Source organism: Pleurodeles waltl, chromosome 4_2 (genome assembly GCF_031143425.1).
Source record: "Pleurodeles waltl isolate 20211129_DDA chromosome 4_2, aPleWal1.hap1.20221129, whole genome shotgun sequence".
NCBI classification, from domain to species: domain Eukaryota; kingdom Metazoa; phylum Chordata; class Amphibia; order Caudata; family Salamandridae; genus Pleurodeles; species Pleurodeles waltl.
In genome coordinates, this window is record NC_090443.1 from 829,012,152 (window position 1) to 829,038,338 (window position 26,187).

At 45.3% G+C, this 26,187-nt stretch overlaps 1 long non-coding RNA gene across 1 annotated transcript; it reads left to right on the plus strand.

Moving 5' to 3' along the window:
• Window positions 1-858: 858 nt before the first annotated feature.
• Window positions 859-25,624, plus strand: LOC138294216 (uncharacterized). The gene is made up of 3 exons (XR_011203277.1): window positions 859-915; window positions 24,414-24,652; window positions 25,255-25,624. It is a non-coding gene; the product is annotated as an uncharacterized lncRNA (long non-coding RNA).
• Window positions 25,625-26,187: the final 563 nt, after the last annotated feature.

The following is a 26,187-nucleotide window of genomic DNA, read 5'->3' on the forward strand; positions in this document are numbered from 1 at the left end:
GAGATATGGGATGATAGTTGCTTGAGTTAAAAGGATTGAGATTTTATTTTTTTGCGAAGGTAAAATGGAAGCTACCTTCCAGTATTTTAGAAAATATCCTTTACAAAACAGTTCAGTGAAAATGTAAGTCAGATGGTGGGCAATGGTCTTAGAGACTGACTGCAGGATCTTTGGTGGGCAAAGGAAAACGGGCTGCAAAATGAAAAAAAAAACTGCTTTATTTATAAAGCAGTCACAGACATGGAGGTCTGCTGGCTACAGCAGGCCACCATCACTGTGAGTGCAGGGACTCGCTATGGGGTCGCAAAATGCGACCCACCTCATGAATATTGATGAGGTGGGTCTTTGCGACCCCATAGCGAGTCGCAGAAGGTGTCTGAGACACCGTTCTGCATCCGTTTTTGCGACTTGCAAATTGCGAGTCGCTCAGACTCGCAATTTGCAAGTCGCAAAAACTGATTTTTCGACATCTGGCCCTTAGTCTCGAAATGCAGGTTCATAACCGTGCCATGGTCAGACCATGTCAGGGGTAGAACTTCTGAAAAGGATAAAGAGGTATTATCGGAAAAAAATGCCCTCTAGCATGTGCCTAGCTGAATGGGACAGAACAGTCACCAGTTGAGTCATTCCAAGACTATTCATTAAATCTAGCAAACCTTCAGAATAACTGTCTTCCTTATTCTCCAAGTGAAATTAAAATTCCGAGAACCATGAAATCAGCAGCATCGGCCTTGTCCTGCAGCAATTGGCAGAAGCTGTGTAAGAGAGCAGACCTAGGGCGTGGCGGTCTGTAGATTAGCAAGCCATGAAAAGAGGCATGGTTGTTAAGAATGAACTTGAAATTCAAAGCCTCGTATTCTGTGGAGAGGACTGCGGCAGAGAAACTGCTAGCTCGATGATTTTGATAAACTAAAGGTAGGCCGCCACCTCTCTTCCTTTACGGTCTAGTTTAAACAATTAACAACCCTCTAGAATGGCCAAAACTAAATCAGGGCCAGAAAACTCATCAGCCCAGGTTTCAGTGACCAAGGCGAGGTCTATATTATGTCCTTGAAGAAATTTAAAAAAAATTATCTTATTTTTAATACGTGATTTGGCATTAATTAATGTACTGCGAAGCATATGATGGGTAGACATAAGTTTAGGTGAAGGCTGTTCCGCTCTTCTAAATGTGCTAACTTTGTAATTGAGAAATGTTAAGGAGCAGATGGGGCAAGTCAAACAACGAACATCGTCCAGGGGTCAAACAAGTCGCAGCAACAGTTCCCACCATGGGGACGCAATGTGAGTAGGGCTTGTCTGGTATACGGAGAAGAGCATCTGTGTTCTGGCAGCAAACGGGCAGAATGGCTGGTGCCGAGTGCCATCCGAGCATGGACAGGGGCAAACGGGCTTGCCTTTGGGGTGCCAGCAGTGTGCCCAGGGTGCATGTCTGCTGCCCCAATGCGCAGTTTGGCAGCTTTTGTAGGCCAACATCTAGGGTGGGAAAGGGAGGCGTGTCCAAAGCGCTCCTCAGCAAAAAAGTGAGGTCAAAATAACAGAACCGGGGTGCAGCAACCCTTTTTGTATTGAGCAAGCACCCTTGTCCTATACAAGTACTAGCAAATAAAAACAAACTAACATAAAGGGGCGAAAGAGCTAAAAACATATAAAATCAGTAAGTTCAAAGGCAACGAGAGGCACTGATTGTCGGCGTAAAAGTGAGCCAGGCACCACCCTGAAAAGCGCACGTTACTGCATACAAGAAAATAAAATGTTGGAAGGGCTAACCTTCTGTTGTTGATTAATGTTTTCATAGGTCATGTGAAAATGAAATAAGCATTGTCAATACAAGCACATCTGGCTATTTTATAAGTAAATGGGCTTGTTTACTGAGCAGTTAGATTGTACATGTGCGTGTGTGAGACAAAGGGAGAGAAAGATTTAGTGAATGAGTGTGCCAATGTGAGGATCAGTCATTGGTCTGTTGGTTTAAATGATGATGCCCATTCCTGTGTAATGCCTGCTCTGGCATTTTGGTGACTATTCTTAACATATTGCAGGCAGCTTTGCACAATGTTGCTCAACAGTCATGCAACGCCTGCTGTAGGAAAGTCCTCCATTTTTGCCCTGGTCACCCCCAAACGTTTTGGACAGATACTGGTGGTTACTGACTCTTGGCTGTGCTCTGGGTACTGCTAACCAGTCCTAGGACCAGTGTATTGTGTAAAGTGGATATGCAAATTAGGCAAATTATAATTGGCAATATTAACCTACCTATACTGCCCTGGTATAGGGTAGCGCATGTAGGTTTAGGGATCCCAGCATAGGCAGTGCACCAGTAGGTGCACTGCTGAGGTGCCTGGCATCATTCTAAAGGCAGGCCTGCCTTGCTGGCTGCTTTTAAATAAAAGTTTCCTTAAAATTCGACTTTGGAATTAAAAGTACTTCCAAAGACTTAAACTACCTTATTTGTACATATAAGTCACCTCTTAGATGTGCCCTAAGTGCCCCCAGGGTTCAGTGCAGTGTAACTATAAACAGGGACCTTATAAAATATGTTTTATAAGCCCTGGTGAGGGGAAACAGACAAATTCGTTTTTCCTTCTTTGTAGTGAATGGCCTTCATACGCTAACATGGGGAGACTTTATTTTTAATTACTAAAGTCTAAAAATGAGCTAGATATTTGAAGGTTGGTATAAACTGATTGTTTTAATAAATTCAACAACTTGCCATTGTTGAATTTAATATAACTAGTTCAGGAAAGTTTTAGAACTCTACCTGAAAGTTGCCAACTTCAGCTCTGTAGTGCCCTTCTCTGATTGGCCAGCCTCTGGCATCCTGGCCAGGCTGCCTTGATGAGGTGTGAAGTGGCATGGGCTGATGACAAAGGAAGTGCCTGGGGGAGATGATCTGCCTCCGCAGATGGTGAAACAGGATGGGGGAGATCAGTCAAACTGGTCTTCAAAGGAGGGAAGGACATTTGGAGCAGCTCAAGAGCTCCCTCATTTCTTGAAACCCAGACAACCAGGTGCTCCCGTGATTAGATTAGGAGAGGGCAGGAAAGGGGTGTGTTAAGGAATTTTAGCCACACCAGTGGGTGGACTCAGCCAGACACAACCTCCAAATTTGAATTGTTGCCATTTTGGATTTTTAAAGAATGTTGCTCCCTGTGATAGATTTTTGCCACACTTCCCAGGAAGTGGTCATCCAAGAAGGTGGTGGCCTGCCTGTGATTGGACGATTTCCACCCCAAGAGCAAGAATAAATATGCCAGAGCTGAACCCACTCCTCAGATCACTACCAGGAACAAGTCAAGAAGAAGAAGGACTTCCCTGCTGGATCCCTGACCTGCATCTGGACACTGCACTCTGAAGGACTTGACCTGCTGTACACATCGGCTTCATCACAAAAAGAGCTTTGCCTGGCTTCAACTGTTTCAAGAAGGGACTCCCTGTTTGCTACAGGTAGAAAATAGCTAACTAGAGTTCCCTGCATGAAATCCTGAAGAAACTGACCAGCGGACCACTGTCCAGTGGTCATTTTTGAGTTTGAGCCAGACGCATTCTGGGAGTTAGAATCCTAACCCCTCAAGGAGTAACTCAGAGCTTCTGGAACCTTGGGGTGAACTGTGGAATCCTAGAGGACCTTCAAAACCTTCTGTAAGAAGATCTAGAAGTTTGGAGAAATTTGGGGAACGTTTGGTAAAAATCTCCATAAAGGGACCGACTCAAGGTCGTGAGTCAAGCCGGCTTACATTGACCACGACCCAGGCCTGACTTGCAGGCTTGTCCTACTGAAATGCTCCGGAGCCCCAGACTTCCAGGATTTCATCGGGTGCTCCTGGAATGGCAATTCGACGACGTCGACTTGAAATCGGCTCGTTGTGGAGGGTCATCCGACGGAGAGAAAAAGCTCCAAAAAAGTGGCAAAGTCCAAACATAAAAAGTTGACTGGGACTTCCCGTGCAGTGTATCCGAGGAGAGCTCCAGGGACTTCAGATCCAATTTCAACTTCGGCCCGATTAAGATTTCCATCCCAAAAAATCATTAAAGTCCGAAGGTAGAATTCTTCACTGAGGTCTCCTGCGACGCGTATCCGAAGAGGGCTCCAGGGAGTTCTATCAGATTGGTGACTTCGTCCCAGTGAGAAAAATCTTCAAGAAAAAGACTAAGGCCCTCATTACAACCTTGGCTGGCAGCTGCGGCCGCCCGCCAAGTTTGAACCGCTGGGCGGCCGCCAATGCAGCCACACTCCAGCGGGGTCTATTATGAGATCCCCGCTGGGCCGGCGGTGCGGAAACCTGGTTTCCACCCGCCGGCCCAGCGGGGATCACGGACGCAACACAGGAGCCGGCTCCAAATGGAGCCGGCGGTGTTGCGGCTGTGCGACAGGTGCAGTTGCACCCGTCGAGCTTTTCACTGTCTACAAAAGCTCCATGGGGCCGTGGCAGGGGGCCCCGCGATTCCCCTTCCCGCTAGCCTTTTCATGGCGGTTCAAACCGCCATGAAAAGGCTGGCGGGAAGGGGACTTGTAATCCCCTTGGCAGCGCCGCCACAGTCGTAATCCCCCTGGAAGCACCGCCAGCCTGTTGGCGGTGTTTCCTCCAAAACAGCCCTGGCGGTCAAAGACCGCCAGGGTTGTAATGACCCCCTAAGTGACATATTTATACTTTTGTAGCGCCGTATTTGCATCTTTTTTTGACACAAATGTATTTTGTAAGTTTGCGCTGCTTTTGTGTCAAAAAATACCCCAGGAGACACGGATAATCTTTTGTGTCACCCCCGACCCCCCACCCACCCCTTTGTGACGTTGCGCCGCGAGGCACGCTGACGTCACTATCTGTTTTCTCTACCGGAGCAGTAAACAGCCTTGCAGCCGCTTCCTGCTCCGGTGGGGAAACCAGCCCCAGACGGCCTTCCCAACGTTCGGGAAGGCCTTGTTTGAAAGGGGAGACTCTCCCCTTTCAAACGAGGCCTTCCTGAACCGCTGCGATCGAGGGCCAGGAAACCCCCACTAGACACCAGGGATTTCACTTGGGGGGGGTCGACCCGATTGGAAAACGGGCCCCCCCCCCCAGGGGCATATTTTAAAAAGGTAGGTTTACCTCTGAGCTCCTCGCCTTAAATAAATTAGAAAAATAAAATTTTTACAGGGGGTTGCCTGTGAGCAGGGCGACCCCCTGTGAGGGCAATACTTTTTTAAAATAGTTGTATGGTTTCCCTGGTGGCAACTATGCCCCCAAGGAAACCATACAGCTATTAAAAAACATATAGAGCTATATATGTATACATAGATCCATATATAAACATATCTATGTAGATATATCAATCTATAAAGATAGATAGATACATCTACATAGATGTCTTTATATAGATAAGTATATATATATATATATATATATATATATATATATAGCATTCACCTTTGTTAACGCATGTGTGGTATCCCTAGGGGCTGTGATCAGCCCCCAGGAAACCACACCCACATATAAAAGTGATCTCTATGTATGTAGAAATCTATATATGTATATATATATATATATATATATATATATATATATATATATATATATATATTTGCCACCACTTCTCTTGCAGTTGCAGCTTACGTCTTCAAAGCAATGCACATACTTCAACTGACACTTTCAACTGCAGCTTTTAGGCAGCAATAAAAAAGTAAGTTTTGTGATTATGTTTCTGCTACAAAAGGATCTGACTTTTTTCTAGTGGCAATTTTGATACCATAAAGTAGCGCAGAAGGTTTATATGCCTACTGTAAAGATCAAATCTGTATTTTATGTAAATAGCTGAGTAGATTAGTAAAGTCAGCCATTACATGTGCTATAATACAAATGAAATGTATGTGCGGGGTGGGCTATGGAGAGATGAAGGGCACTTTTGCAGGGTGGTAGTGAGGGAATCCGAGGAGGAGGTCATGGGAGCACCAATAATGATTGTTGGACTGGGCGCTACAGGCGCTAAAGACTGTGACGATTGGTATGTGACAAGGTGAAGTAGTAGTGTGTCTTTCTTTGAGTGTCTTGAAAGAACGTGCTGATTGAGGGAAGAAGCGAAGGTAAGGTGACGTCTAGTGTTGCATGTATCACACACACACCAGCAATTCTGTGACTGTCTACGTAGGCTAGTGTTTTAGAGCAACAGTTTAGCCAGTAGCAGAGATGGTATCTCGTTGGATGACTGCTGCTCAAGCCCTCACTCGGGTTATAGAGGACAGTTCTGACGTAGGATCAGAGACAGCAGATATTGAGATAGCATCTGATGGGGGACTGATTTTTCAGTCGTCGGAGTCCCATTCAATAACTCCTCTTCCATTGATTATGAGGGAGGTGATGAGGACAGTCCTGCTGTCCCTTCACAAGCACAGTCTGTGTAGCGGGACAATAGAGGGTTAGCCCAACGCAGAGAGGAGGTGCATGCGGCAGCAAGAGCAGAGAGAGTGCTCTCTTGGGAGCTCCTCAATTTAGTTCAGCCCCAAATTGCACCACTGCATCGTATTGTGGAGACATCAAAATTATCTATCACAAAACAATCTGGTTTTGTAAGGCAGGCACCTGAGTTTTTGGTCCTGGTCTTGGCGGCCGTAAAGGGAAACCTACCAAACCCAGACATTTCTGGAAACTAGACATCCGGGGGAGTACACAGAGGTGTGACTTTTGTGGATTCCGCCAAGTTTTCTTACCCATAATACCCTGCAAAGGTGAAATGTTGGATAAAAACTCATTTTTATCTTGCATTTGTGTCACACAAACTACAGGAATATGCTGGGATCCATAAAATTCCTACCACCCAGTGTTTCTCCACTTGTCCTGATAGAAATGCTACCTTACTTGAGTGCCTGTACCTAGTGCCTGCATCAGGAATGGATCACCCCAGGGTCAACAGTTTCCCTCATGTGAGGACCAACATTGACCGTTGTGTGATCTATTCCTGGTGCGGGCACTAAGCCTACCCACACAAGTGAGGTACTATTTTTATCTGGAGACTTGGGGGAATGGTGGGTAGAAGGAAATTTGTGGCTCGTCTCAGATTCCAGAACTTTCTATCACCGAAATGTGAGGGGGAAAGTGTTTTTTTTGCCAAATATTGAGGTTTGCAAAGGATTCTGGGTAACAGAAACTGGTGAGAGTGCCACAAGTTACCCCATCCTGCGTTCCCCTAGGTGTCTAGTTTTAAAAAATGCACAGGTTTGGTAGGTTTTCCTAGGTACCGGCTGAGCTAGAGACCAAAATCCACAGCTAGGCCCTTTCCAAAAAACACATCAGTTTTCAATGTAAAACTTTGATGTGTCCATGTTGTGTTTTGGGGCGTTTCCTGTTGCGAGAACTTGGCCTCCCCACACAAGTGAGGTACCATTTTTATCGGGAGACGTGGGGGAATGGTGGGTGGAAGGTAGTTTGTGGCTCTTCTCAGATTCCAGAACTTTCCATCACCGAAATGTGAGGAAAAAGTGTTTTTTTGCCACATTTTGAGGTTTGCATAGGATTCTGGGTAACAGAACCTGGTGAGAGCCCCACAGGTCACCTCATTCTAAATTCCCCTAGATGTCTAGTTTTTAAAAATGTATAGGTTTGCTAGTTTTCCCTAGGTGCCGGCTGAGCTAGAGGCCAAAGACCACAGCTAGGCACTTTACAAAAAATAGGTTTGTTTTCTTCTGGAAAATGTGATGTGTCCATGTTGTGTTTTGGGGCATTTCCTATCGCGGGAACTAGGCCTACCCACACAAGTGAGGTACCATTTTTATCGGGAGACTTGGGGGAACGCTGAGTGGAAGGTAGTTTGTGGCTCTTCTCAGATTCCAGAACTTTCCATCACCGAAATGTGAGGAAAAAGTGTTTGTTTGCCAAATTTTGAGGTTTGCATAGGATTCTGGGTAACAGAACCTGGTGAGAGCCCCACAAGTCACATCATTCTGAATTCCCTTAGCTGTCTAGTTTCTAAAAATATATATGTTTTCTAAAATTCTTTAGGTGCCGGCTGAGTAGGAGGCCAAAATCCACAACTAGGCTCTTTGTAAAAAATACGTCAGTTTTCTTCGGAAAAATGTGATGTGTCCACTTTGTGTTTTGGAGCATTTCCTGTCGGGCACTAGGTTTACCCACACAAGTGAGGTACCACTTTTATCGGGAGACTTGAGGGAATGCTGGGTGGAAAGAGGTTTGCAGCTGCTCTCAGATTCCAGAACTTTGTAGCACCAAAAACTGAGGGAAAAGTGTTTTTTTGCCAAATTTTGAGGTTTGCAAAGGATTCTGGGTAACAGAACCTGGTGAGAGCCGCACAAGTCACCCCATCCTGGATTCCCCCAGGTGTCTAGTTTTCAAACATGCACAAGTTTGGTAGGTTTCCCTAGGTGCAGGCTGAGCTAGAAGCCAAAATCCACAGCTAGGCACTTTCCAAAAATCATGTCAGATTTCAATGTAAAAATTTGATGTTTTCATGTTGCATTTCCTGTTGCGGGCATTAGGCCTACTCATGCAAGTGAGGTACCATTTGTATAGGAAGACTTGGGGGAACACAGAATAGCAGAACAAGTGTTTTTACCCCTTGTCTCTACATTTGTTCCTTCCAAATGTAAGACAGTGTGTAAAAAATACGTCTTTTTGAGAAATGCCCTGTATTTCACATGCTAGTATGGGCACCCCAGAATTCAGAGATGTATAACTAACCACTGCTTCTCAACACCTTATCTTGTGTGCATTTTGGAAATACAAAGGTTTCCTTGATACCTATTTTTCACTCTTTATATTTCACCAAATAAAATGCTGTTCACCCGGAATACAATGAAAACCCATTGCAAGGTGCAGCTCCTTTATTGGCTCTGGGTACCTAGGGTTCTTGATGAACCTACAAGCCCTATATATACCCGCAACCAGTATAGCCCAGCAGACATAACGGTATATTACTTTTGAAAATATGACACCGTGGGCAAAAAGTTACAGAGTCAAACGTGGAGAAAAATGGCTGGTTTGTTTTCACCTCAATTTCAATATTTTTTTATTTCAGCTGTTATTTTCTGTAGGAAAACCTTGTAGGATCTACACAAATGACCCCTTGCTGAATTCAGAATTTTATCACCTTTTTAGAAATGTTTAGCTGTCCTGGATCAAGCATTGGTTTCATGCCCATTTCTGTACCCAACTGGAAGGAGGCTAAAAGCACCAAAAATAGTAAAAATGGGTTATGTCCCAGTAAAAAGCCAAAATTGTGTTGAAAAATGTGGTTTTCTGATTCAAGTCTGCCTGTTCCTGAAAGCTGGGAAGATTGTGATTTTAGCACCGCAAACCCTTTGTTGATGCCATTTTCAGGAAAAAAAACCACGTGCTTTCTTCTGCAACCCTTTTCCAATTGTTCTGGAAAAAACTAACTTTTAGCTGTATTTTGGCTAGTTTCTTGATCTTCTCCAGGGGAACCCACAAACTCTGGGTATCTTTAGAATCCCTAGGATGTTGTAAATAAAAGGATGCAAATTTGGCATGGATAGCTGATGTGGACAAAAAGTTATGAAAGCCTAAGCGCGAACTACCCCAAATAGCCAAAAAAGGGCTCAGCACTGGGGGGAGGAAAAGGCCCAGAAGCTAAGGGGTTAATGGATCACTCAGCCATGTGAAGTCCTGCACATTCTTTCTGAGCTTAGCACCCTGCCAACTTTTCAGAAGTATTTATCAATGTCACTTTCTCATATCTAAGTGCACTTTCAACCTTTCATATCTGAGATATTGTAGAGTACCTAGGTCCATGGGCACTCTCAACTTTTCTGGCATGCCTGTTTACTGTCAGGGATCATATCACACTGTCCCCTTCCCTTGGGGCATTCGGAATGCAGAGGTTTTAGTAGTGCATGTGCGCTGCCTAGTCATTTTCCCTCCCAGGACCAATACTGTATTTTGTGATGAAACCCAATCAACAACTCTCAACTGCTGCCATCCTCTTGACAAACAACAGCATGCATTCCATTGCTTACAACACTTCCCCTGCAAATTCCTTCATCCAATCTACCAGCTGGAGAAGCAAGGTTTCTCAATGGCACTTCTTTGTCTCACGATTTTCACGGCCAGGAGTTGCTTTCTTTGTGACAAAGGAGTACATATGGTATGCCATGTTACAAGTAGATGGCCAGGACTCAATAGCACAAGACACTTAGGGCCTGATTAAGAACTTGGCGGACAGAAAACAAACCTAGACCCGCAAGACCCCAACAACTACAGACCAATCACAAATGGACCTTTCCTGGGCAAATTGATAGAAAGAGCAGCATTCGCCCAGATGTCACAATTCATTGAAGACAATTCTATACTTTCAGACTTCCAAACTGGATTCCGCCCAGGAAGAAGCACTGAATCAGCACTCATGGCCATCTGGGACGATCTTAAAAACACAGTCGACCGAAATGGAGTTGCTGCACTACTTCTCTTGGACCTCTCAGCTGCCTTTGATACGGTTGACCATGACACCCTAACTCAAAGACTCCACGAAGCCGGCATACAAGGGATTGCTCTCGACTGGATTACTTCCTATCTCCAAAAAAGAGCGAATATCATCCACTCGCCCCCCTTCTCGTCCGAAACCTACCTCACAAAAGCAGGGGTCCTCCAAGGGTCAATCATCTCACCTTTGCTTTTCAACATCTACATGATATCTTTACCAGAACTGATCAATGATTTCCATCTCACATGCTACAACTATGCAGATGACACACAAATACTACTTAAATTAGAAGACCCCAAAAACATTGAAAACTCACAAATCTTCAGTTGCCTCAGAGCCGTTGATCAGTGGATGACCTGGAGCCATCTCAAACTAAATACCTCCAAAACAGAAATACTCATATGTGGTGAATGGAAAAATTATGACCCTCTCTGCGTCTGGCCTGACGATCTCAGACCACCTCCTCAATTATCCAAGGAAGTGAAAAACCTAGGAATCACCATGGATTCCAAGCTAACTATGAATGCCCAAGTAGACAAATTAGCACGCACAAGCTTCATCACCTTAAAGACTTTACGACGCATCTTCCCCCACCTCGGATTTCCACACAAGGTGCAAGCTACTATCTCGCTTGTACTATCCAAACTGGATTATGCCAATAGCCTCTACCATGGATCATCTCTATCTGTTATGAAAAAACTACAACGTATCCAGAATTCCGCAGCCAGGCTACTACTACATATAAAGCCGCAAGCCCACATCTCCCCTGCCTTGAGAGCACTAGACTGGTTACCCATTGCAAGACGATGCACTTTCAAGCTGCTTTGTATCACCCACAAAGCTATACATGGAACAGGACCGCTTTTTATCAGAAAGAAAATTACCAAATACATCCAACAAAGAACCCTCCGCTCAAGACTGGCACCCCGCCTTAGAACACCACCATACAAGAAAAAGACTATAGGTGGTACATCCTTCTCCGTCCAAGCAGCCAAACTATGGAATTCATTACCCCCCAACTATAAGAGCCACAGATAACTTTGTCTTCAGAAAACTACTCAAGAGTTGGCTCTTTCCTTCATAACCACCTTTTTCAAACAACTATGAACTGCATATGTCTATGTGGATAAATATTTTTTTTCAGATTATATGTATATTTCTATTTATTTATAGTTTCTTTGGAAAATATGTATTGCTACTGTCATAACAATAAAATACACACACACTCTTTAAACCTGTCTGACTAAGTATTTTTTTACCCATGATTCTAATTATGTATTGTATGTGCATATGTGTGTGTATTTATGTGTGTGTGTGACTATATATATATGTGTATGTATGTGTATATGTTGTTTCTGTGCTTGGCATGTTCGTGGATCATTGCATGGCTCCTGGTTTTGGGTTGTTATACTAGATATCTATGAATTCCTGCTCTCATCTTATCACACTTATCTACTCATCACTCTTATGTCATGTCTCTATCAAACTATCCTCCATTCTCACTCTGACTCATCCCTTCTATCACTTTCATCTCCTAAATATCTCTGCCTAAGCTCTTCCCTCCACCTCCACATCTAACTCACCAAACCTCACTCTACCTCTGTGACCTCCCACACAACCCTAGTAAATTCTCCTGCATTCATCTCACCCTGCTACTATGCTCTCCCTAACCCTTCCACATACTCTTCCCCCTCCGCCCCCCTTTATTCATCCCAAGCCTTTGGGTTGAGTAAATGAAGGATATACTCCCAATTAACATTTCTGGATTTCTTTCCTCCTCCACCCCTCCATTACTCCAGTCAATCTAACTAACAAACTCTCATATCTGTGGCTCAAATTAACTCATAATAATACTAAAACTGTACTCATTATTAAACTATACTAATCCATCACTAATTCTTGTTGGGTTCCGGAGTAGCGTGCTACTCATCGAAAAGCGCTTCGACGCCTCGTCAGGGGTAGTAGGCGCTATATAAATACGATTACAATACAATTACAATATCCATCACTGTTGTGGTGGAGTAACCCATCTGCCAAATTCTAAATCAGGCCCTTAGTTTGGGTACCCTTTGGGGGGCAGAAAGTATGTGGGCCATGCTTGTGCAGACACTCAGTGAGTCAGTAAATCATGTTTTTGCCCTGCAGAACTGGCACACTTTCAAGCTGTGGTGGATAGACCCACTGCAAACTAATGAAAACATATGCCATTGCAACTGTATTGTGGGTTGACATGGTACTCCCTTCCCTATTTTCCACATTGGTCAAAGATTTGTCTGCAGGCGGCAAATCTTCAATCGTGACATTACTCTGTTGCAACATGATAAAGTTACTAAGTTCAGGAGTAGTGGGCATGCCACAGACTGTCCCTCTGTGCGCAGCCTGGAGGTGCTTTACATTCCAGGGGGCATGGCCAAGACCGGTGCAGATGCTATTGAAGAGCTCTGCTCCCAGCCCCTAAGTAATCCTGCTGTAACACCCCACACGGACCCACCCAGATGCTGGAACTGCGATTCCAACAGTCTCGGGTATGTGGAACGGAGACGAGGGGTACCGTTTCACCCCCTGGTGACAGCCGGTGTATCTAAGGGCTGTGTGGCCTGTGCGGCCGATCGGAAGAAGGAGGCGGACCCTGATGCGACCTGTACTGGTGCTGGGCAGACTGAAGGGGCGCGACACGCCACTGTCCGTCATACCAGAGTGAGTGCGGCGATCGAGGGAAGATGCGACTGCTGCGGCCGGTGGCACGAGATGCAGCGGTGAGGAGGGCGCTTGGCAGACTGGAGGAGCTTCGCAGCCCCCGGGCAGCCCGAGTGACAGGAGAAACGCTACAGAGAGCACACTCCGGCACTGCGGGTCGGGCTGAGCTCTCTGAGATCTGGACAGAAGGTGAGCGTGCAATCACAGCCGAGGGCCTCCCCCAGTGACTGAGGAGGAGGCCCTCCCTTTGACATTTTGGAGAACCCCTGGCAAGGTCCTGAAGGGCCCATATTCAACCGGTGAAGCCCTGAGGGAGGGGAGCTGTGCACTTTCTTGCTACAGCGAACACTGCACTGGCGTGCTGGAGGTGGTAATGGGGGGGCTCCTGGCCCCTTTGGCCAGGATGAATGTTATGGCTCGGTGGTAGTAGGGTCTGTAATCAAGAACTGCCCACTCGCAAGATCGGATCAAAGGGCCTGATAGTAAACTGTGACGACCCAAAACACCCAAAATGCTACTGAGGGCCTGGTAATTGTGGCCTGCTCTGGGGTATTCAAGAAGGCTACTCCTAAACAAACTAATTGAACTTTGTCAAGTGGAGAGTGAGAAGTCAAGGCGAGGGAGGGGCAATGGCCCTCTTGCTATAGGCACGTGATTGGTCCTTGTTCATATGCACCTGTTCATTTAGAGTATACGAAGGGGGAATTGCACACTGGCGGGTGCACCCACTTAAGCGGCTGCACTCATGGTCAAATCAAAGAATGCAAGGTTGCTACCACTGGCTGCGGGAACAATGCCTCTTCTGTCTGCCACCCCCAAGAATAATGTGGTGACCCTCCAACAGATGAATGAGACCTTACAGGTACATTCTGCTCAATTTGATAAGCTTCTTCAGGCAGTGCTGGACACCAAAACAACTCTAGAAGTGAAAATAGGCTCAGTGGCACAGGAGGTTAATCGGCTTTGAGTAGAGCATCGTAAACTAGCCAAAAAGGTGTCTGAAAATGAGTCCTCTTTAGCTGTGGTACAAAGACATTCAGAACCAGGTGTCGCAGCTGAAGGCAGAGGTCTCTCTCCTGTAACGAAGAGCAGAAGATGCAGAGGGACGTTCACAGAGGAATAAAATTCAATTCCTAGGATTTCTGGAACAGGGGAAGAAACCTAATGCTAAATTATTCATGGAACAATGGTTGAAGAGCATGGTGTTAGGAAACAATGTACCGCTTTTCTTCTCTATTGAAGGAGCACACCGGATTCCAGGAAGGCCGCTGAGGTCTGGAGCCCCACCTAGGCAGTTATTAGCTCGTCTCTTCAACTTCAGAGACCGTGACTTGATACTTCAAAGTTTCGCACACAGGGCCCTTGGAAGTTCGAAAATACCACCATCACAGCGTATTCTGACTACACAATGGAGGTGCAATGCAAACGTACTTCGTACATAAAGATTGAACAGCTTCTACGCAAATGTAACACTGCCTATTCCCTGCTTTTTCCAGCACGCTTGCGAGTGGTGGATGAGGGGAGGACTCATATTTTCCTATCACCTGAAAATGTGTGGACGTGGGTACATGCCAAGGGCTTGGTTGAACCGCATAGTGAGGACCCCAAGAGAAAACATGGCTGACACCCCAACCCTGATGCAAAAAGAGTACCAGCAGCAAGATGCGCCCCTCCAGGACACAGGAAGCTGTGTGCCAAGCGCAGGCACTACTTGAAGCGACCCAACTTACATCCAACCCATATGCTGCCCTCCACAATGCTAAAGTATCGAATTCTGATTCATCAATGGGTTGCACCAGTGACTCCACAGTTCCCTTGCCGCTGGTCCCGGAGGTAACGCCACGGACCTTTAGCTTCATTCGTAAGCTTCGGAAACTGCCACTTGGTTACTACACTGCGAATAAGGACAAACACACCTTCAGAAGCCTGGCCGTGGGGCCTAGGTCTTGTGTTCGATGAGTCGATATGGATGGCTCTGCTCCTCGGCCGGCTACCACACTTGCTCACCTATGTGTTGTCTCCATGAAGAAAATGGCGACCTAGGGGTACACATCATCAGCCACTGGGTCAAGACGGGTGTGGACACTGCTGTTATTGGGGGGGGCTGATAGGGACAGGATGCTGATTCTCATACCACCACTCCCTACCCAGAGTAGACCTCCGAATGGACACTTTTCAGAGTATTGTCCTTAACTGCACCTGTTGTGCGCACTTGTTAATGGGTTGTTCTGGCCCTGTTGGCGGTAGCCCTGATGGGTTACACACTGTTTGTTGTTTTTCTTATATAGCAAAGGTTACGACACTGATGATGAGTGGCGGCAAGGAAGGGGAATTATGGATGGGGGACAGGTATCCAATGGCCCCATTGTTACTAGTGGGGCTATGGCAGGAGATCACGAAACGACAGCCCACATGTCGCAGAACATATTTACGTACACATGCAGGCACACAGCTATAATATAGTAACGTGGAATGTTAGAGGTATGGCCCCCCCAGCAAGCGCAATAGGGTACATGCGTACTTAAAGTGTCACAATACCCACATAGCGATCCTGCAAGAAATGCATCTCACAGATAGAGACCTACATAACATTAGAACCAAATGGCGGAGTATGCTGCATGGTACAGCCACATCAGCATTTGCCAAAGGGGTATTGATATGGGTGGCTTCAGAGGTTCCCTATGTAGTTGAACTCTCAACAATGGATAGGGACGGCAGATATGTGCTGCTGGAGGGCTCCCTAGATGGCTATTCCCTCTCCATAGCTGGAATACATGCCCCAACTCAAAAGAGGGGGATTTCCTGAAGTCAATTACACCTACACTTTTCCAGGACCCAACGGCTGATCGCATATGGGGGGGTCGATTTTAACTGCATACCAAATGTGGATATAGACAAATCTCACCTGCCATCGGTGGTCACTCCCAGCTGTACAATGGCAGGTGAATTGCGTCAGTGGATGTTGGAGCGGGGGCTCCATGACATATGGCGCCTCTTATATCCCCAGGATCAAGAATATTTCTACTCCCCAGTCCATGCGTTACATGCTCGTATAGATTTGATTTTAAGCCCTACCGGTTTGGCCCATAATACTTTGAGGGTGGACTACTTGGCTAAGACGTTGTCAGACCACTGCCCATTGAGGGCCAGCATGGACTGGGGCAGGCCACACACCTCTGTGCCTACCTGGCGGCTACAGCCCAACATGTTGGCAGATCCTCCCTTCCGCAAGGAAGTGCTCGATTGCATCTCCAATTACTTTGCCCTAAATGGAGTGACAGCCACGACACGTGCTGTGGAGTGGGACGCTCATAAAGTGGTGGTGCGTAGACATTGCCTCATGACCGTAGGAGGAGTACGACCCGTGCTGATGCGAGACCTAGCCGCAGTGGAGACAGACATGCATAAAGCGGAACTCGCAGTAGCAGAGGGCTCTTCGGATCCCGATGTTCTCCGCGAACAACGTGCATGGCATAATGAGATAGACAAGCGCCTGCGCATCTATGATTATTGACATTACATCGCTAGGGCACATGCAAAGGGCGATTGCTCTGGTAAATACCCAGTTAAGAATTTGGCCATCAAGGACATAAAAGATATTCAAACCTTACTTTCTTTGGAACATACGTCGGATTTCTCTCCGTCCCTGATGGAGATCCTATCTGACCTTGACATTGACCCATATTCTAACATTGATAGTGGTCTCAAAACCTCTTCCAAATTTACACCCAGTCTAGCAAGTGATAATGTGATTGATATTTTCTACAAAGGTGTCACTTCTGACCTATACAGGTTAGAAGATCAATATTGTGCGGGTCGCAAAAACATCATACACAACATCACTGGTCCCGAAAGAGAAGCCCTCCATGCCCTTACCAGCATGAAAAACATAATCATTAAAGAAGCCAATAAGGGGGGCAATATTGTTCTTATGAACAAAATAGATTACATTGGTGAAATAGACCGTCAACTCAATGACACCAATGCATACTTGGCCTAATCACACAACCCACTGAGGGATGTCAATGAATGTGTACAACAAAGACTAATCCATTGGAGGGACAGATGCCTCATTACAGATTTGGAATTCAAATATTTGTTCAATCCTACCCAGACTGCCCCTTGTATTTATATCTTTCCCAAAATACACAAATCAGGTCCTTTTCCTCCCGGCAGACCGATCATTTCGGGTATAGGCTCCCCCACAGAGAGAATTTCTGAATACATTGACCTATTCCTACAACCCTTTGTTATCAACCTTCCGTCATATATAAGGGACACTAAAGACCTTCTCAGCAAATTAAGTGACTTCGAGTGGACAGAGGGACATTTTTTAGTTACTCTGGATGTCACCTCACTCTACACATGCATACCGAGAGATATTGGCCTGGTTGCCATTCAACTATTCTTAGATACTCGTGATGCTTCTTTTTTTTAACATTCTAATATGCTCATGGACCTAATTAAATTGGTTTTGGACAACAATATTTTTGTCCATATCGGAACATGGTTCAGACAAATCCAAGGGGTTGCAATGGGGGCAAAATTTTCCCCATCATTTGCCAACCTTTACATGGGCTTTTACAAATTGTCACACATATGGAGGGAATGCTCACCAGATTTGACCCAACACATTCTATATTGGGGTAGATATATTGATGATGTCATTTTGTTCTGGTCGGGCAGCCTTGACTTACTTGGGCGCTTTTTACAACATCTTAACACCAATACTTTTAACATAACTCTGTCCGGGGAACACAGTATGTCCCAAGTTAACTTCCTAGATCTCACCTTATACATCAAGGGGGACAAAATCTGCTCCAAGTTATTTAGGAAACCAACGGCATGCAACTCCATCCTACATGCCAAGAGTTCGCATCCCATCTCTCAAATCAATGCAATACCCTATGGGGAACTTACTAGGAATAGGAGGAACTGTAGTGAGGACACTGTTTTTCTGGATGAATTGAAACAAATGAATGCACGTTTTACACGTAGGGGTTACCCCCACAATATTCTGCTCCAAGCTAACAAGAGAATTAACCATGTCAATAGATCTGATCTTTTGGTTCCATCCACCACGAAAAAGTCATTTAGACCCCTCTCCTTCATTACTCCTTATAATGCACTAAGCTCACACATATACAAAATCTTCCAGAGACACTGGTCATTCTTGCTAGCAGATGGGCATCTTAAGAAGAGTCTCCCTTCTAATCCCAGCATCACTTACAGTAGAGGACCTGCCCTACGCAAGTACCTTTGTCACAGTTTTTTTCCACCAGACCCAAAAGACACCTGGTTACCCACACCACCGTGGCGCTCACACAAATGTGGACATTGCAACATGTGCTGTTAAATTAAAGATAAAATGGTGAATTTTCAATACAACACGCCGGTTATTTACAGGATAAACAAGTTTATTAACTGTAACACCAAATTTGTCGTTTACTGTTTGATCTGTATCTGCAATTGCATTTACGTGGGAAGCACCATTCGACCACTTAAGGAGAGATTACAGGAACACATCAGAGCCATCCGCAACAATAATGTCAACTATCCCTTTGCGGTACATTACAATTCTAACCATGGACAGCGGGAAGTCTTAGGCATTCACGCACATGGTATCGATGTGGTGAATCCACTACCCAGAGGTGGCAACAGGACTCTCTTGCTAAGACGTTTGGAAAGCAGTTGGATTATTAGACTTAGAGCAGTTGAGGAGGGTATTAACATTGACAAGGACCTGCACACTTTTCTATAATACCCCCATCCCACTCGTCACGTATATGATTCACATGGTGATATAATCCACATTTGTATGTTTTTTCCTTGTACTGTGACATGGCAAGTCCATTGTGTTCACAACACATGCAAATTGTGCAATTTGTTGACAACTTATTATTCATTGTGTTATGTAGCTTGATATTCAAATTTTTGTATTTACGTATTTTACATACAATGTGTAGTTGTGGTGTTTTCTTTCTCTTATGGGTGATAAGCTCTATCTGTATATCATTTGCGCTTATGGTCTATACATGATATCTATATATCTTCTTTAACATTCAACGTGGTTCTCTTGTGCACATTTATGCTTTGTCTTTTCTTTTTCAAAATGGCCCCCATGTTTATCTCCGTGTCTTCTTCCGTTTGCTAGTCCGTTTTTTATTTTCATTCACGTGTACCTACTTCCAGTAAGCCTCTACGAGTGAGTGGCGTTCATTCGGCTTTCCGACGCCTCGGGCACAGCTCTATACTTCAATCTCGGGTAAGAACACATCCGTTTGCTTAACGCTCCGGTTGTCATTTACTGCTAGTTACAACCTGGGCATTTATTAATAATAACAAACGCCGTGATGCTCAGCAATTTCCCTTTGCTGAATTTTATACGCGCTGCTTAATTTTATTATTTAAGCAGAGCTGATCCTTTTGACGGGTGTTTTAATATGTGGCAAACTTGGCGGTAATACTCTATCATCCAATGCTTTCCAGCAACAAACTGGACCTGTGTTTTTCAGATCGTCCTATGTATTTGACATTTATTGGTTTGAAGCTCGTCCTGATACACAGGCTTGCGCCTTAATTTTGGTTTGACTACCCAGTTTAGTTGCTTTACTTAACTCAGATGACAGTGATGGACTCATGCCAGTTTTACGTTGTCGGATTTTGCTTACCTCGTTTTCACTGCCTTAGTTTGGCCCCACACGTGCATCTTTGTACTCCACCCCACTGACCCTTTGAGACTATGGCTCGTTTTGAATTCCCTACCTTACCAGTATTACTACTGTCCCATCCATTCAATGCTGTAATGTACGCAGTTTTTTTAAACAGTTTTGGGCCGCTTTTTGTTCGCTAATTTTAGTGTCTCTTCTTGTTTATTCTTCCCTTTCAGGCTTATCATGGCCTGCCATTGCCTTCATCTTTCTAGATTGCATTGATCCTCTTGGAGGCTGTATTTCAGATACGCTTTTCATGGAACTCCCATTCTTTATATCTATATTCTGAAGGTATATGATCTTTTGTTTATCTGTTTTTCTGTTATTTCTTTACATTGGATGGCCGCCTGTGTTTTACTATCGCACACACACTTTCTTGTTGTTTCCTACATGCATGGAATGTTTGCGTAATTGGTCACTTGTATGTTTGCATATTAGTGCGTTCATATTACAGGATATTAGGTTTTCGGCACTTTAATAATATTATTAATTATATTTTACTTTCTCCTGTGCTTGAACACTGCACTTTTTCTTGTATACTTTGATGAATACGCACGGTTCTCATCCCGTCACTTTTGCTCTATTCTACTAGTAGTAACACATGTTCATACTTTCTCATGCCAGTTGTTTAGTCACATTGGGTTACTTGGTTTAGTCTTTAATTTTAATAAACAGTATGTGTAGTTATGGAAGATGTTTATGTTCCATGTTACCAATATGTATATATTATATATTTATCCCACAGCCTTGACAAAGTCTAGGAGACAAAACATGTGTCAGCTGTTGGCTGTTTTGTAGATTATTTGTATCACATGTGGTCTTTGACCTGAATATTGACCACACTGGTGCATTCATCAATAAATGTCCGGTTTTCAGTTATTCCTTGGACTTCGACTCTAACTTGGATCAACCACACAGAATTTGTTTTGGTGTGCCCTGGCCTGCTGTGCACATATTTGCTCTGGCTAACTGCTGGCGTGGTTGACACGGAGCACGGAACACCGCGCACACACTGGGGCAATAAAGCTTGACACAGGAATTGTGGTCAATACCCAAAAGGCCATAACTGATGCCTTTAGACATTATCATAGTACGCTCTATGCAGCAAGATCGGATCCCCCAGCTACACAATTAGCAGATTTTTTTGATTCACACACCCTTGCTCACCTTACTCAATCTGGATGCACCTATAGTGACTGATGAGATCCAAACAGTGTTATGTCAATTGGCCCGCAGTAAGACTCACGGCATAGATGGGCTACCGGTGGAATATTATGCAATGTTTGCTACGAAGTTGACTAAACCATTCCTGGAAGTGCTACAAGAAACACAAACGTGGGGCAACTCACAGACTCACAACGTGAAGCAGTGATTGTGGTTTTACCCAACTAGGCCGAGACTCCCTAGATGAAAGATCTTATAGGCCTCTATCACTGCTTAAATTGGAATGCAAGTTATTAGGCAAGGTCCTTGCAAACCGGTTGCTTCAGTTGATGACGCATTTTGTCCATGTAGACCAATCAGGTTTCATTCCAGGACGGATTACCTTCCTAAACATTAGATAACTCTTTTGATTAATGACGAACACTCCAAAAGGGGAACATGATAGAAAAGCGGAATCACTGGACATCGAAAAGGCCTTTGATACCCGAGGGTGGCCTTTCCTACAAGAAGCTTTACGCAGAATGGGTTTTGGGCAAGGATTTTTAAGATGGATCAGTATATTATATTCCAACCCCAGTGCCTGCGTTAAAACAAGTTAAATCATATCCCAATGTTTCACTATTTGTTGTGGCACCAGACAGGGGTGCCCCTTGTCACCCCTGCTATTCGCGTTGGCAATTGAACCACTAGCGGCTCAGCTCCGATCACGAGCGCAACAATGGGGGATATCTGACAGTGACAAACAATATATAGGCCCTCATTTTGGTAAAAACCGCCTACCGCCGCAGCGATGGCCGCCAAAAAGCCGTCGCCATGGCTACCAACCATCTTTCATATTATGACCACAGCCAGATTTCCACCACAAGAATGGCAGAAATCCGGCTGTGGCCATACTGGCGGATGGCGGTATGGTGGCGCTGCTACCACCAGCAGCGCCACGCCAGTAGAACGCCGCCAGCCGTATAATGACACATTCATGTTCTGCTGGCGGGCGCTGCTGGCGGTAGCAGCGTCCCGTCCTGTCTCCTGCCGGAGGACAGGACAGGACAGGGGAGGAGGGTGGGGGGTGTTGTGTGTGGGGGGGGCTGTGAATGTATGTGTATGCGTGAATGCAGGTGTGTTTTGAGTGTTGAATGCGTGTGTGCATGTACGGACGTGTAAGTGCGTGTATGTTGTAAAATGTGAATGCGTGTCTGCGTGTATGTTTGGAAGTGTGTGTGGATGTGTGTGTGATTGGACGTATGCATGTGTGTATGTATGTGTGAATGATGAGTGTGTGTATGCGTGTGTGTGTGTGTGTAAGTGTGAAGGAGGGGCGTGGAGGTAGGGGGGTGGGGAGAGAGTTTGGAGAGGTGGGGGTATCTGGAGAGGTAGGGGGGAGACCCCTATCAGTGACAGGGAAGGAATTCCCTGTCACTGATATGACCTACTGCCATGGTTCTGGTGGTGTTACGAATGCCACAAAAACCATGGCAGTAGGCGGGTCATAATCCCGCAGGCAGCACATTGGAGGCTGCCGGGCTACAGATGGATATCTCCAGCCCGGCGGCTGTTACCACAGTGGCGGTCAGAGTGGTACATTGGCGGGTTGGCATCAGCCAACCCGCCAATATCATAATGTGGCGGTAAGTACCGCCAGCCTGTTGGTGGTACTTACCTCCACATTATCGTCGACCGCTGGGGTCGTAATGACCCCCAAAGCCTCTCTTTATGCTGATGATGTGTTAATATATTTACGTAACTGTACATCATCTCTTCCGGAGCTATTAAACTTACTGCATCATTTTGGGGAACTCTCCAGATTGCATGCAAATTGGTCAAAATCCTGCCTGTTCCCGCTCACCCCGGTTTTGGAAAATTCACAGCCTGCCCTCCCGCTCTATAGGCTTCAATGGTGCCACTCCACTTTTACGTATCTTGGTATCCAAATCTACCATACAAAAGAATCTATTGGAGGGTAATCTGGGATGCACAATGCGTACGATTAAGGGATCCTTACAATTTTGGGGGTCACTGCCACTGTCGCCCTTAGGACGAGTGGCTATCTCGAAGATGATAATACTCCCCAGACAGCTGTATTTCTTCAGTGCACTATCATTGGTTATACCTCGCTCCTTCTTCTAAACCTTGAATGGCTTGATGCTAAGTTTAATATGGGGAAACGATCATCGGCAAATTGCACTCACTGTAACACATCAGCCTTAAGCGCGGGGGGCTTAGGCATGCCGAATTACAAATTATACTATGCTGCAGCACAGCTGCAATGGCCACTTCAGTGGTTAAAGAAGTCCCCAAATGTGGAGACATTGGCAGTACAGGACAGTCTGGGCAGGATCAGTGCACTTGTATGGTTACTAGATCACATGATTCCTCCTTTACATGGAAATAATCTGATGGAAGTGGCTTGCACGTGTTGGAATGGTTATATACGTACGAAAGATTTAATTCCACCATATTCACCTAAGATTCCGCTGCCAGATATCCCAGGCACGAGGAAATTACAAGCACAACACACTTTAGAACCATGGTTAGAACTGGGAATCCACACCATTGGTGACCTATTCAAGGAAGGTTGCATCATGATGTACACGGAAATAGATGGAACGAACGGAATAGGTCCAGGTCAATTTCTAACCTACAGCACGTTGAAACAGCTAATACATAACGTTTGGCAAAGCAGAGAAGCGGAACCCCCGTCCTCACTCATATTACATACCATATTGTCTGTCATAGGACGCAAACACACTGTATCCCAGTTGTATTGCTCTCTACTGGGGAGCCTCAATTCAGAGCAGGAGGTGGTTCAGGTGCGATGGGGTAGGGTCCTCCATGAACCACTAACACAACCTGCATGGTCTACAGTGATTCAAATGATGAGGGAGGTGTCGCGGAACTCCAGATTTTGTTTAAGTCAATTTAACTACCTGTATCAAACCTACCTTTCACCTCACAGCCTTCATCACATGTCCCCCCACACTAATTATGTCTGTCCACATTGTGGGGAACTTGATGCCACTTTCTACCACATGGTATGGACTTGCCCACCCATACAGAGGACCTGGCATGATATCACCTCCTTGACAGGGGAATTGGTTGGTCACACATTACATACCATGCCGGAATCCTGCCTATTGGGAATACGCCCCAGATCGAAAAAAGTTAGGCAAATACATAGGTGTGTGGATCTAGCATTTGTACTATTCAAACGCCTCATAGCAATGCGATGGAACGCACCTGGAGCACCAACTACGCGCAGCTGGCTGGGTGACTTGTTAAAGTGGGCAAGAGCTGAAGCACAAACACTTCACTCCCTCATTGACAGGGGCATAATGATTAAAGGGCTGGGGTTTTGGGATAATGTTATAACCCAACTCGAAGCCAAAGATGACATTCGTTCTCCTTGATTTTTCTAAGGTAACTGTAGCCGGGTGGCTCTCCGTCCGGCTACTCGCGGCCCTGGCTGGTTGGCCGAAGGGTGCCCCGGGGGCCACGATTGGGAGGAACCGGAAGAGATAGGAAACCCAGATGTCCGGGTTTCCTCAACAACAAAAGACGGACAACCGACGCGGGCAAGGAGGAAAGCAGAGACGGGCACGGAGGCCCCTAGAGAACTCATCGCCCGCCAAGTCCCTGGAAGGGCGTGGCTAGGGCAGGTACGTTCCTGCCTCCATAACCACTACCTGGCAATCCTCGGTAGGGAGGTGGAAGGGTCTAGACGGGTCGTCTCCGGCCATACCAGGGAGCGAGGAGGGCAAGAGAAGAAAGCTCGCCTGGAACAAATGTATATATATACATTTTCTTTTCTCCTTTGGTAATAGTTTGTCGTTGCTGAGAGAAAAAGCCTATCTCATCTTTTAGTATAAGTTTTGGAACGAGGTTGTTTTTTTTTTCTTTTCTTTTCCTTTTTCCCTTGCTCCCCTCTCTGCTTCTTCCTTTGACCGGACCCATGTTTTCCCACTAACCCACCATACCAAGACACCAGGCAAACTGTGAAGGCAACAGTCCTCCTATCGCGGTCTGATTATTGTTTTTTTTTAGTTATTTATTCTTTCTTTCTGTGTTATTTATGCGCCTTTGGAAGTCACTGGAAACTGAGCGCACAACACTTTTGGGTGAGAGCTTGTATGGTTGGTGGTTACCCCAACATTCCTCACACCTGCCCACACCTCGCCCTTTCTAACCCAGATCAATAGTGCAGAAATATTCAACTTACCTTTCTTTTTCTTTTTGGCGTTCCCCCTCCTTGGCCAACCAGACCATGTTGGATCTTCATCTCGGAGGAGACAACACAGACCAGACCCCCGGAAGACCCACCTGAAAAGAAGAGAAGAATCGACGTCAAATATAAGAAGGATTAAGGACTGAACCTAACAGAGTGTATAAAGGAGGCATACAGAAGAAAAATAAAGTTTCAACTAAAAACCCTTTTACATCCCGACTTGTTTTAATTCTGTTCGCACCACGCTACACCCACCCCTCGTACAGTAACACTGCACATATTAGGCAACACAACCATATATCATTACTTTAGCTGAAACGGCAAATAGTAGGTGAGTACAAGGGGCCATGGTTGTGTGTAGGAACACAAAGCGTAATGGGCCCCTGGGGAGTAATGGGTCATCCATCCAAGAGTGACTTATCACCAACCATACATACATGCAGTAACTAATGCATTACATGCAACAATCTCCTTAAAGCACAGGAAGCGGATAAAGTGCTGTTTAAAAAACACATACTATTTATGAAAAAGGCGTGGACCATGGGACATTGGTATCCTCCGTTATTGTATTATACGAAGGCTGAGAAGAAGGGGTTTTCCTGCTTCTTTTGAATTTTATATCTGCACATGGATGTCTCGCACTGCATTGCTAAATGAGACTGAAGCTATTGGACCTATTTTTCTGGTGGCCCTCTCCTCCTCCCTCATGTTGTAATTTATCACCTGTCAGATGATATGTATACAGTGGCACATGTCGAGTGTTGATGTTAAGTGTTGCGTATGGAAAATGAATAAAGCGATTTAAAAAAAAAAAAAACATACATTCCAGTGTAGTAATGTTCATGCCAGCACTTTTGAAGGACTCCGAAGCTTGTTAGTGAAATACTCTCCCTCTTGCCATCAGAAAATCAATACCAAAATAGGCTGAAGATCCACCTCTTCTTATGGTAGTGATTGTGTTGCTGTATG